We start from the raw sequence: 13562 nt of genomic DNA, 5'->3' as shown, positions 1-13562 counted from the left end.
TCAGTATAGGTCTATCATCGCTTGTACTGTCCTCCTAAGCAAGTCTCAGACCTCAGCTCTTCAAGTCAAGCTTTGAAAATGAGAGAAAGACATTAAAAATCAATGAAACTCTGGTTCCGCACTTTCTCTCACTGTCACCTGTGGTCCCGCACCTTCTGTTTACAAAAACTGCGGACCTGCCCGCTCTGTCCCTAAAGGTGTGGGTGCGGACCCCTGTGAAAGTCAAAAGGCGCAAGTTTTATCTTAAAAAACTCACTTTGGGTTAATTCTAGAGGATTCTAGAAGGAATTTTGACGTGGATTGTTCGCTTTGAGGTGGTTCATGCATCCCAAAAGAGAAGGAGCTAATCCCTTGATGAGAGGAGCTATCCCTTTGAAGGAGGGCTTTATCCCTTTGAAGGAGGACCTAGTAACCTCCCTCCATTGCACTATAAATTCAGGCATTGGGCTGGTTGCTGGGGAGGTTAGAAGCTGAACATTTTTTAGGGTAAATGCTGGTGAAATCAAGACTTCCTAGTTGAGCTTAAGAGGAGAGATCACATACCTTTTTGGCTTCATTGGGGAGTGAGTGAAACTTGTCAAAGTAGAGGAGACTTCTTGCTGGACCCTGGGAGGAGCTTGTACAGCGTCAAGGCACAGGTTGTAAAGTTCTTGTTCTTTTGAATTAATACAATCAAACTCATTTTTCTCAACAAGTATCTCATGTTATTTGTTTCATGGACTCCTTGACTTTCATGTTAAATATGTTTTATGATATTGGCTTTTCAGGTGCTATTTAATTTGTTTGCCTTGTTTGTGTTTGCAGATCCGCGACAAAGGAGCTCATTTGGATCAAAGGAGCGAGAGCATCCACAAACTTGCATTGGACCTAAGGTAGGCCCTAAAAACACTTGTTTGCCATTGTTTATAAAAGCATATTTAGAGAAAGATAGTGTCTGGTTGGTTTTCTTGTCATTAGGTCTTCTTTAGATTCTAGGAAGGTCTATCTTGTCCACACGATCGACTTATTCCGTGCGACAAAATGGCGACTCCACTGGGGACTTGATTGTTTTCCTTGTTTTTACTTTGACCTGAGAAACTTTGTTTTTGTTTCTGTTTTTGGCTTGTTGTGTGTAAAATTGGGTAGAGTTTGTAGATCTAGGGTTATTTTTCGTTTTTCATAGCTTTGGGAGAGGACCGCACCCTAGCCTTTTGACACAGTGTGTACCTATCTGCACCTTTGCTTTTAGCATAGAGCGGGACCACACCTGTGTTAACTGTGGGCCTGCAGACCCTGTCAAAATTTTGAAAACCCTAAGATTTCCTCTGTTAGTCAGCTTAGTTTTTGTTTAGAAATTGTTATCCACTGCCCAGACCTGCATATAACTTGTCAGAAGCTTTCCTTAGGTTGATTTCATTAGTGTTAGGGTTTTAGGTGAAATTCCTAGGAGTTTTGCTTGTTGGGCTTGTTTTTCATTTTTGTTGTGTAGTAGCTCTGAGATTAGAAGCTGTAGAGACTTTAGATCACCTTAGTGTCTACCAGCCTTCTTATGAGTCTAACCATTTATGAAATCTCCCCTTGTTGAGGAATCCGCTTTGAGTTTTCTCTTTACAAAACTTCGAAAAGCTTGTGCTTAAAAGTTTGGATTTTCATTTTCAAAAAGGAAACAAAAATGGTTGTTCTTGACTGATTTGTGATTCTGCATAAATTGGTCCTTAGCTTACATCTAGCTAAGTAAAACATCCTTAAAAAAGACATCTAGTAGGCTTTGACTTCAAATAGGTTTTTATAGTTTATAGATCTCAAAGTTAGTCATTTCCATAGTGTTGAGTGTTTTATAAAAAATAAAAAAAATCTCTTTTGAAAAAAGTTTGTTTTTGTAGTGATTGAGTGCTTTGAAATGAAAAAGGGAAATTTTTGTGAAATAACTAGTTGTCTCGTTTTGAGTGCATTGGAAAGAACAAAAGCTCTTCTTTTAATTTGTTTCTTAAGAAGGATTTGTGTTTACAAAGTATTTGCATTCTCAAACTCTTTCTTAGTTTAGAAGTTCACTGAAGAGAAAAATATTGTTTAAATCATCTTAGGTGCATTTTTAGTGATTTTGAGTCGAGTCTTCATACCACGAGTTTCATCTCCGCACCTTTTGACTTAAACAAAAACCAATAAAAAATATCGCTTAAAGTAAAATTCATCTAGTAACATTTTTATTTCTAGGGCTCTGATACACCAACTTAGCTTAAGCTAGTGTCTTGGAGTAGGAGAGTAATTAACTCTCCAAGACAAAAAAACAAACAAGTAGTTGTATCTTGTGGTAGGGAAGAAATCCAATTGTTGCATTTATGCTCTGGGAAAGCTCCTCTTAAAGGAGAAGCACGAGATCGTGTCCGAACTAGTGTGGGAATCAATCCTTCCTCATTGGGAATGATGCTAGATATTCACATATTAAAAACGGTAAACCTCAGATTAACCATTGTCGAGGAGCCTGGGGTCACTTGTTGGTAAACCTTGGATTATGTCAAGGAGCCTTGAAGGGGATTGAGCTTGCTACTCTGCCCTTGCGTGCGTATCGGATCGTAGACTGTTCCCCCAGGCATATTTGTTTCAGTTGGTAACCTTAGTGGCCATATTCTTTAGGATTCTTCCTGAGGTGACAGTGGTGGGAAGATCCCACTGTACCTGGAGCAGACGTCGGCTAGACTCACTTGGATTTTCTGGGGGGTTATCTTCACTCGAGACGGTTAAGTGGAGGAACTTGTGCCAGTCTATTCATTAAGCAGGTTGCCGGGGTAACTGTTCCAACCGCCATTTCTGTATTGAACTCTGCGACGTTGGATTTCATCACCAACTAGTGTTTTCAGTACGAAAAGTTACTGTTTGTGTGTGTTTGATCTCCTAGATTCTTTAGGCGTGTGATTCAAATTTGTTTGGTTCTTTAGAGACTTTAGGTGGTTTTCATTGAGATTTTACTTTGTTTGCGTGTGAAGTAGTTAAAAGTTTTTAACTGTGGCTGAATTACCGAGGAAGTCCCATAGACTTCAGGGCCAACCTCCTGAGTTTTTAAACGTGGCTGAATTACTGAGGAAGTCCCGTAGACTTCGGGGCCAACCTCCTAAGGAAGTCCCGAGCCAGCTTGAAGGCTTGAAAATCCTCGTAACTCCTAGAGACAGTAGATTTGGGTCACCTGAAGAAGGAGAATCTTATTTGATACTACATCCTGATTTTCAAACGTTAGTGGCAGATTATAATCCACAGTCAGTGTCTGTTTCCAAAGTTACTGGTAGCTTTTCATCTACTAGTGATATAGGTGAGGAACCTGAAATATCCGAGCCTGAAAGTGAATTTGCTGCTACTCCGACATCAAGGTTTCTTTCTCCAGCTTCTAGTGGTCCTGGTTCACCTAGGGTAGAAAGAATAATCACCCAAGATCTTCCTTCTGGACTTATTGCTATTGAAGAACTTGCTACTCTGGAAGAAGAAGTAGGCATCCCTATCCCTGAAAATCAACTTGTTATTGAACTAAGGGAGCGTGAATCAATTTTTTACAGTCCACCTAGGAGCAGTACTTGGTATCTTTCTTTGACTAATTTCTTAGAAAACCCAGGGTTAATTTTTTCACCACCTCGCGCTCCTTATCACCCAACACCTAGAGGTTATTATCCTCCGTTAAATATGTCAGGGCAGTCATCCATGTTTACTCAATCGCCTGAATCCTTTTTGTATGGCGGTCCTTCTGTTCCCTCTGGGTATCAGTCCCTTTCTGGTACTTTTTCGGGAGTGTCTCCTCAACCCATTGAGCAAGGGTTATTAACTGGAAGAAATGGTACTAAGCCGTTGAGCGTAGAAGACATTCTCATGATGTCAGGTTCTATTCCCAATCCTCAACCTCAAGGTGGCCAGTTACTGCCTGGGGGGCAGCCTCAATTATCGCCTGGGGGGCAACTTCAAGGTACCCAATTTGCATCTGGGGGGCAACCTCAAGGACAGTACATACCTACGGGACAATACGTTCCTCAAGGTCAACCCCAGACTCAATATGTACCCCAAGGTCAACCCCAGTATCAATTTATACCTCAAGGTCAACCCCAGTATCAGTATGTGCCTCAAGGGTATCAACCCCAAGGTCAGTACTCGAACCAAGGTTTCCAACCACCCTCCGGTCAAATGTATGTTCAAGGAACGGAAAATGTACCTTTCAATTATCAATCCTACCCTCAACCTGGTTATGGTCCTCAATATTCTCAACCTGTTATGGGTCAGTACCCCGGAATGAATATAGTGTGGGATCCATCGCAAACTCAACAAGTGTTGCAGCCAAATGTACAGTTGTCATCTCAAACTGGACAACCCTTAGTTTCTGGTACACCCCAGCAACCAGTCCAGTCTAACATTCAAACCTCTGTATCTTCGGTAGTTTCTCAGCTTGGGCCTAGTACGCCTCGTACTCCGCCTCAAACGACTGCTACAACTGCCACAACATCTGTTCAATCTACCCCACCTACTTCCGGAGTATCGACAGCTCCGGTTTCTACTGTTCCTGTATCTACTCCTCAAACATCTTTACCACCGTCTAGATCTACGATTCAAACTTTGGTTCAGATTCCTGTAGGACAACCTGGTTCAAGTACGGTTGTCACAAGTCAACCACAATTTACTTATCAACCGTACCAGGGACAGTACCAATTCGGTCCTGCTGTGTAGCAGCCAGTCTATCAGTATCAACCGTACCCTGGGTACACTTATCAACAACCTCAACAACCCCAGTACGGTCCGGTTAATCCTGGTTTTCTGGGAGGATACAATATCCCAAACGCAATTCCTATTCCTAGTTATCCTGGATATCCTCCTCCTGGGGCTGGTCTCATGACCCAGAGTTTTAGGGACCCTAATCGTCAGTTACCGTTTATCGCAACTTTGGACTTACCTAACTTGTCGCGCCTAACGAACAATCCCATTAATTATCTTCCGTTTTGGCTGCCAATGCCAAATAAGTTGCCCAATGACATTCCTAAGTTCGAAGGTAAATCAGGAGAGGACCCGTCGAACCATGTGATGACTTACCACCTCTGGTGTGCATCTAAATCCATTTCAGATGATTCAATCCATCTTAAACTTTTCCAGCGCACTCTAATTGGTCTCGCGGCCAAGTGGTACATTGAGTTACTGTGAGGCACTTTTTATAATTTTAGTCAGCTAGCTACCTCGTTTTAAACTCATTTTTAGTTGCTAGTCTGATATGACAATGGCACGGAATTGTTAACTTCGTTAAAACAATCGACATCCACTTACATTTCAGATCATATTCATGAGTGGAGACGTCGACGGCGTTTAGTGAAGGTGTTTATTCTGGATCAGATCTTGGCCGAGTGGTTTGTAAAATCTTTGTTGCCAAAGATCACTAAAGATGTAGCTAAAGCCGGAGTTATTACTGAGGAGCAAGTAATTGCTCAAGCACAGTACCTTGACTTGGTCTATACCTAGTCAGGTACATTACACGAGAAAATCCCCGATCTTCCCAAGAAAAATCAAATCGCTGCAGCTCCTTCGGGATCTCATGCCGCCGATGGTATGATTGGTACGTTTAACACTAAAAGTAAGAAGAAATATTCCAAGAATTCTTCTCCTATCATAACCTTGCCTGATTCCCCAACAGGAGATTCTTCTGCAGAGATTTCCGCCGATATTCACGTTGTAGAGTCATCTACAGCCAAATCAAAATCCGGTGGGAAGAAGAAAGGAAAGAAGAAGAATAAAACGGACAAAAATTCAAAGGAGAAACCTGAAAAATCGGAATCCAATGATGAAAAGCGCAAACCTCGTTATCCTTGTCTCATTTGTGACGATGAAAATTTTACAAGAGACTGTCCTCATCATGCAGAGGTTGCGAATATTGTCAAAGGTTCCCAAACTCCTGCTGTTTTGAAGGATCCTTTTCCAGCTCAAGACAGTAAGATGATAGGTTCGTCCTCAAGTGCCAATGAAGAACCCATACTGATGATGTCCCATGTTAGGATTGTGACTCGATCACAAGATTATGGTAGTAAAAGTCCTGTTGATGGTAAAGAAGCAGAATCTTCTCATTCTAATCCATCAATCTCAGCTCCCGGTTCCGATCCACTACAGATCGAGAAACCTAATCCAGACTTGGTAATCAAACCGCCCGCCAAGGGTATACTTTGAAAGTCAGCTTTCAATCCACATGCGAGAGCGGCTCAGAATTATAACATTATTGAGGATTTAGTTGTTTCACCCTCAGCAATGTCGACTTTGGAAGTGCTGCAATCATGTCCAGCACAACGTAAATTACTTTTGTCAGCTATAGGAGCTGTTGACGTTCAGGACTCGTACCTAATAATTTTTGATCTAGAAAATAGTACACCGCGTTTGCCTCATCAAATGGCTTTCCAGATTCCAGTGATAGTCAAAAACAGGCCTATTCATCGGACTATAATTGATGAGGGAGCCTCAACGTGTATTATGTCGATACAGTGTTGGAGATCGCTTGGTTCTCCTTCGCTAAATCAATCCCCGACGATTCTAAAGACCTTTGATGGCTGTGGGTTTCATCCTTTTGGCATTCTACAGGATTTGCCTATAGGGGTTGAAGGAAAAACCATTAGTCTAGATGTGGAGGTGGTTGATGCCCCTCTAGATTACAACCTTCTCTTGGGTCGAAGTTGATCTTACGCTATGACAGCGGTCGTTTCATCGGTCTTTCGAGTAATAAAGTTTCCACATAATGGAAAGATCGTAACAATAGACCAGTTGGCTTACTTTTCTTCCGACCCAGCCTCTTCTGAAAGTATTCAGCATGTCGGTAAAATGACTATCCCGTATAAGGATGTTGGAGTAGGATTAGTTAAAGATGTCGGTTTACTGGGAACTTTTCCTTTTCCTTCGATCAACGCATCGTCTTCATTTGCAACCATTCATATGATTACATCAGACACCATTGTTTATGATGATCCTTGGATCATTCCTTCTGAATCTGAGATAGACTCCTTTGGTAATGCCATGCCTTTGAGTCCATATGAAATTGCCTATGAAGCCGTGCAATCGTTTGCCGACCCATCTTCAACTGAAATTGACTTCATGAATGTGGTCCGTGAGGAATCACTTTTCACATCAAGCTCGAATTTAACCATGTTTTCTGAACTTGTTCACTTTGATGAGAAAATTCGTGAAATCTTATGTGTAGATGATTTACCATGGGAAGATCTCCATCACAGATCTTCATTTTTACCCGAGAATGATCATTTTGAAAATGATTTCTCATCAATTTTTACGACTGAATATGTCAAGGAACCTCAGAATCCAATGAAACATCCTGATTCAGAGTTAAATTTGGGAAACATCTCTCGAACTATTCCTATTGACATTTCGGTTAAGCCTGGAATTGTTGAGAACATTCATATAGGTGCCTCGTGTACAGATGATGAAATTCAGATATATAAGGCCCTATTTCAAGAATTCCGTGACGTGTTTGCTTGGTCCTATGAGGAAATGCCAGGAATTGATCCCGCGATTGTTGTTCATGAGATCAAGACTTACCTGGACGCTAAACCCGTCCGGCAACGTTTGCGTCAGATTCACCCAAGAAAAGCTGCTGCAATTAAAGCAGAAGTTGAAAAATTACTCAAAGCAGGTTTCATTTATCCGATCCTGTTAACGAATTGGGTATCGAATATTGTTCCGGTTAACAAAAAGCAGGGAACAATAAGAATATGCATCAATTATAGGGACATCAATCGAGCTTGTCCAAAGGACAATTACCCAACTCCCTATATCAATCAAATCATTGATGATTGTGCCGGTAGCGAAATATTCTCCTTCATGGATGGTTTTTCTGGATACAATCAAATCAATATTCTGCCTACCGATCAACCAAAAATGGCTTTCATTTGTCCATGGGGGACATTTGCTTATTGCAAGTTACCTTTTGGGCTCAAGAATGCCGAAGCAACTTTTCAAAGGGCCATGTCTTATGCGTTTCATGACATCAAGCACATTGTGCAACCATATCTCGATGACTTGCCTGCTCATTCATTACATCGAGCTGATCACCTCGTCCATTTACGAGTAATCTTTATGAGGTGTAGGCATTACCGGATTCAGTTGAACCCACACAAATGTGTCTTCTGTATAGAAACAGGTCAATTGCTGGGGTTTGTAGTTTCGAAAGCCGGCATTCGCGTCGATCCCTCGAAGGTTGAAGCTATCGTCAAATTGCCTCCTCCTTCGAGTCTTCGCCAACTCCAAAGTTTGCAAGGGAAAGCAAATTTTTTACGACGATTCATTCCTAACTACGCCGAGGTTACAAAGGGTTTTACCCGGTTGTTGAAATAGAATACTCCATTCTATTGGGATGAGATAGCTCAGAAATCTTTTGATGCACTTAAACACGCGTTGACCCATGCACCATTATAGCATCCTCCCAACTACAACCAGGATTACTTCTTGTATCTCGCCGCCTCTCATTCCACCATTGGAATGGTCTTAGTTCAGGAAGATGAATTCAGAATTGAACATGTGATATATTACCTTAGTCGTACTTTAAATCCAACTGAGCTAAAATACTCACATGTGGAGAAATTGGCATTGGCATCCATTCAAGCTATCCAACGTTTTCGTCACTACATTTTACTACGTAAAACTACAGTAATTTCGGATTGCAACCCTATGATCTACATTTTGACCAAGAAATTGCTAGGGGGCAAGTACTCTAAATGGATTGTTATCCTGCAGGAGTTCGACTTGGAATTTGAGAAATCCAAGTATAAGAAATCTTTAGTTTTTGCGGAGTTAATGTGTGACTTCTCGCGTACTGATACGGAAACTGTGGCGGAGGAGCCCATTGCGGACGAATCCTTGTTTCTAATCAGCAATTTAGATCCGTGGTATGGAGATATCATCGTTTATCTCTAGACCCAATCCTTTCGGCCAGAAATTTCAAGGTCAGAACGTTGAAAAATTCGATTCCAGTCCCAACAATTCAGGATTATTGGAGATACTCTTTATCGCCGTGGGGCGGACTCTGTGTTTCGACGTTGCTTAACTCACGAGGAAGCTGAAAGGGTTCTAAGTGACTATCACTCTGGAGCATGTGGCGGTCATATGTCTGGGTATGCCATAGCCCAAAAGATATTGCGTGCTGGCTACTTCTGGCTGTCTTTATTTAAAGATTGTATTACGACGGTCCGAAAATGCCACAACTGCCAAATTTTTTATCAAAAGATGCGCGCTCCACCTGCTCCTCTCCACCCTATAATTTCCGTTGGTCCTTTTTCCAAATGGGGTATCGATTTTATTACATGTAACCCTCACTCGACCGGGGGGCATGCGTATATAATCCTTGCGGTAGATTATTTTACCAAATGGGCCGAGGCGATGCCTACATTTGAGGCAGACGGCAAGACAGCTGCAATTTTCGTGTTCAATCATATAATTGCTAGGTTTGGTGTCCCGCAAGCGATAATCACTGATCATGGGCATCATTTTCAAAACGTTATGTTGACCGAACTTACAGGCCAGCTTGGTTTACGTCACGATAGTTCAACTCCTTATTATCCACAAGCTAATGGTCTGGTTGAATCCATCAACAAAGTTTTAGACATCATGATCCGATGAATCATTGGGATTCATTGGTCGAATTGGCATAACATGCTATTTTCAGCACTTTGGGCGTACCGAACTTCAGTAAAAACATCAACAGGGTTCACTCCTTTCCAACTAGTCTATGGTTTGGAAGCTGTGTTACCCATTGAATGCGAAATCCCGTCACTGCAAATGGCCATCGAGTTACTTCCAGCCACTTCCGAAGAGGAAAATCATTTGTTATACTTGGCTCAATTAGATGAGAATCGACGTGATGCTGCATTGGCGATCGAGACTCACGCAAAATGCATGAAAGCTCAGTATGATCGAAATGTGACCCCTCGAAATTTTTCGGAAGGAGATCTAGTCTTAGTTTACGATCAAGCTAATGATAAATTAGGCGCTGGAAAATTCGTTCCTATGTGGCATGGTCCCTATGTTGTCAAGCGAAAGCTAGCAAAAGGGGCCTATGAATTGGTAGACTTTGACGGGGACTCTTTGGGTAAACCCAGAAATGGTCTTTACTTGAAGAGGTATTATGCTTAAAGAATGGGTATGGAGATTTTTAGTTAGGATAGTTTTTCTTTCTAGCTGGTGTGTTTTAGTTTAAACAGTGTGCTTAGCTTAGAGAGTGTTTTTTTTGTCATTATTCCTGCTTATCTTGGTTTTACTCTTGATATTGCAGATGTCGATGCCTCTCCAAACATACATTGGTTTCGCTGATGGTGCTTTTCGTAATACACGGAACATTTCTTCCGCAGCTTGGGTTATCTATTCGCCCTCTGACGAGTTAGTATCTATGCATGGGGTAAGCCTCGGTCAAACAACGAACAACATTGTCGAGTATAGTGCAGTGATTGAGTTATTATCTGAATCCATTTCATTTGGGATTGGGAGCTTGATAGTGAGGTTAGATTCCGAACTCGTTGTATTACAGCTTAATAGAGTGTATGCCATTAGAAATCCAGTGTTATTAAGATTATTTTTGAGAGTGCATCTCTTGGAACGTGAATTTGATTATATTGAATATCAGCATATTCCAAGATCTTTAAATACATTAGCAGATGCAATTGCTTCTCGAATGTTAAATAGACATTTGCAATAATCATACATGTAAATTTAAAACCATTCCATAACATGATTTACAAGATAAGCCAGTAATAGTGATATATATATAGGAGTGTGTCAAAAAATACATCGTCCTCGATCATAGGTTGAAAAACACCTTATGATCGGCAAAAATGATAAGTACAAAAAACAAAAATGTCATATGTGCCCACAATAGGCGATCATCCTATCATTGGTGATGATCTCGATAAGAAACCACTTCACGGGCCACCTTGCAAAGGAACCTCCTAAAAGATCCCGGGACCCCAATCACATAGCGCTGAAGTCGACGAGGAATGTCATCTATAGTGGTCTCTAGAATATCTCCTGTCAAGCGCTCGAGATGACCCTCCAACTCGGCCAAAACCTCTGCTGATTCGTCCTGTGGGGCTGGTGCGGGTGCAACTGGTTGTTTCCTCTCATAAGGCCGTAGAGCGGCTGGTCGCTGTGGACCCACATCTGCATTTCAAACTTTTGTTATCAGTTTTGAGACGATGGAAAAATAATAAAAAAATTAAAATAGAAAAATTGTTGAAAATGATTTTACTTGAGTCATCCCACTGCTCTCCTGGTGGAAGAACCATGTCTGGGTCACTACGAAAATCTATCCCAGCGTAAGGGAAGTCTTGAATAGAAAAGACCTAGTTTTCCAGCCATTGGAAATACTCAGTTTTGAATCGAGCAACCTTTGTCCTCTCATCCGGGTGATGGGCCATAACTGCGACCCATCACATCATTTTGGGCTCTCGAGGAAGCCCAGCTCCAATAGTAAGGTGCTGCGGGATCAACATGGGAACCCTCTCCAGGCCAAAACTCACAACCAAAGCCCCATAACCAAAGGTCTTTAGTTGTCCGTTCTTGGCCCTGGTCAGTTGGCCTTTCAGATTGGCCAACACAACATCGTACCAGTTGAAGATGGTGCCTCGAAAGCAATCAACTGCCATACGCATCTGGGATCTGGTGGAAATATGTAATGCGGCAGCCCCGCAAAGTCTGGTGATAGTAAACGCAATCACCATGAGTTCAGGACGGGATATGGTCTTTATGTCTATCCCTTTGTCTCTAGCCTGGCTGTTGCAGTACTCTAGTCGGAGGCTATTGACAGACTGGCCACCTGGCCTAGCCCCAAATAGAGTCAAGTCTTCGCCTCTCTTAGGCAAACCAGTCAAGAAATATATGTCTGCCGGCTTGATTTCGAGCTGGTGGCCACCAATGAAGAAGCACTGGTCCTGTATGCTCCATTTGTCAACCAACCACTGTAAGAAATCCACCTGAGCCCTCATGCCATGAATGGCCCAGAATTTGTACAAGCCGCACGCCCTTAAAGCATCAAGCGAAGGCTGATGATTCCATGCGGCAGCATCCACGTCCTCATGCTCTCGTTCACGCCAATCTAGCATGATGTACTCTCTGCATCAAGTATAAAGATAAATTAAATTGCTAGAAATTATTTTGTTTGGTCCATTTTTGAGAATTTTTCGGTTAAAAACCCTTGCGACGGGGACCACACCCTCCGGGTTAGACACAGTACGTGGGACCGCACCTTGTCTACATGGAAGGTGCGGACCCCTGGCTTTTTCCCAATGGAGAAAAAGTCGGGGTCCGCAGGCCAGCAGTGGTAAACCTGCGGGCCCCCGCGCGCGGGTTTTAAGCCTAAAAACCCTCCCAAAAAATGAAATGAATGACTAAAACAAAAATTGAAATGGTCAAAAATGAAGAGTAAGATGATGTGGATTACCTGGAGAAGACGGCGTTCGATTCCGACGGTTGGATTTTCCGCAATCTTCACGGGAAGTTTTCTGAACAAAAGCACTATTTTCTCACCCAAAACTCAAACGGTAAAAATGAATTGACGAAGGCCCTTTTTATAAATTTTTTGAGTAAATAAATTGCAAATTTGTTTATGTTTCACTTTGGAAAGGTATTTTTGTGGCATTTTTATCCATTTCAAACAGGTATGAGTAATGTTTGCATTTTTGTTCAGGATAATGGATTATTCAGGCGAAATCTATCGTTTTCGATGGAAAAACATTTAGAGTCACCTTTAAGCTCTTTTCTGACTCCTAAAACATGAAAAGATCGCCGAGTTTTTCTTTTAAACTCGTTAAAACAGAATTAAAAGACGGTCCACTTACAGCTCTTTTCCGACCGTAAAAACATGAAAAGATTGCCGGATTTTTGTCGTTTCAAATTCGATATTGGTTATAAAACGACGTGTCGTTGATCGCTTTTTTACTTTTTCATATTAGGGACACTAATTACGAAAAGTACTCCTTGGTCGTAAAAGATCAAGCGGTTCTCTCAAGTATTATTTTATACTTTTTCGGGCTTGGGAGACACAAACTTACGAAAAAGGTCAACCCTGGTGTTTTCTTAAGTTTTTTCAGACTCTCTAAAATTGAAAAACGCCGAGTTTCTCCTATACTGGACTCGTTAAAATTTCATAGTAAAGGAAATGTTTAATTACAAACAAGAATGAACCACTCCTTCTTAGGGTTCAAATTTAAACTAAGTTGGACTCATCCGAAGGATGAGCTTATAATCAAGAAAATGTTATCCTCCTCAAGCTTGTCAAAAATAAAGAGGTACTTGCCAGAAATGGTGGGGGAAAAGAGAGAAAAATGATCCTGTTTGTCATACTTTGTAACCGCTCTTGAACACAACACTTTTATTCACCTGGGTTGGGAAATCCTTTGCCTAACAGTTGATCAAACCACATTGAAAGTCTTCAGCCGGTTTCTGGGTATTAACTTTGGGTCAATTGTCACCAAACCATCTGTCGTGTCGTTATGTGTTCAAGAGGTCACTGCCAATAAGCCATTCATCTGCAAAATATCTGTCATCCATCTTGACCATCCCCGAGTCAGTCCTTGCAACTAAATTTC

This window comes from Pinus tabuliformis, chromosome 9 (assembly GCF_031772625.1).
Source record: "Pinus tabuliformis cultivar Carrire ecotype Pingquan chromosome 9, CPIR1, whole genome shotgun sequence".
Taxonomy (NCBI): Eukaryota; Viridiplantae; Streptophyta; class Pinopsida; order Pinales; family Pinaceae; genus Pinus; species Pinus tabuliformis.
Note: the sequence above shows the minus strand (reverse complement) of the source record.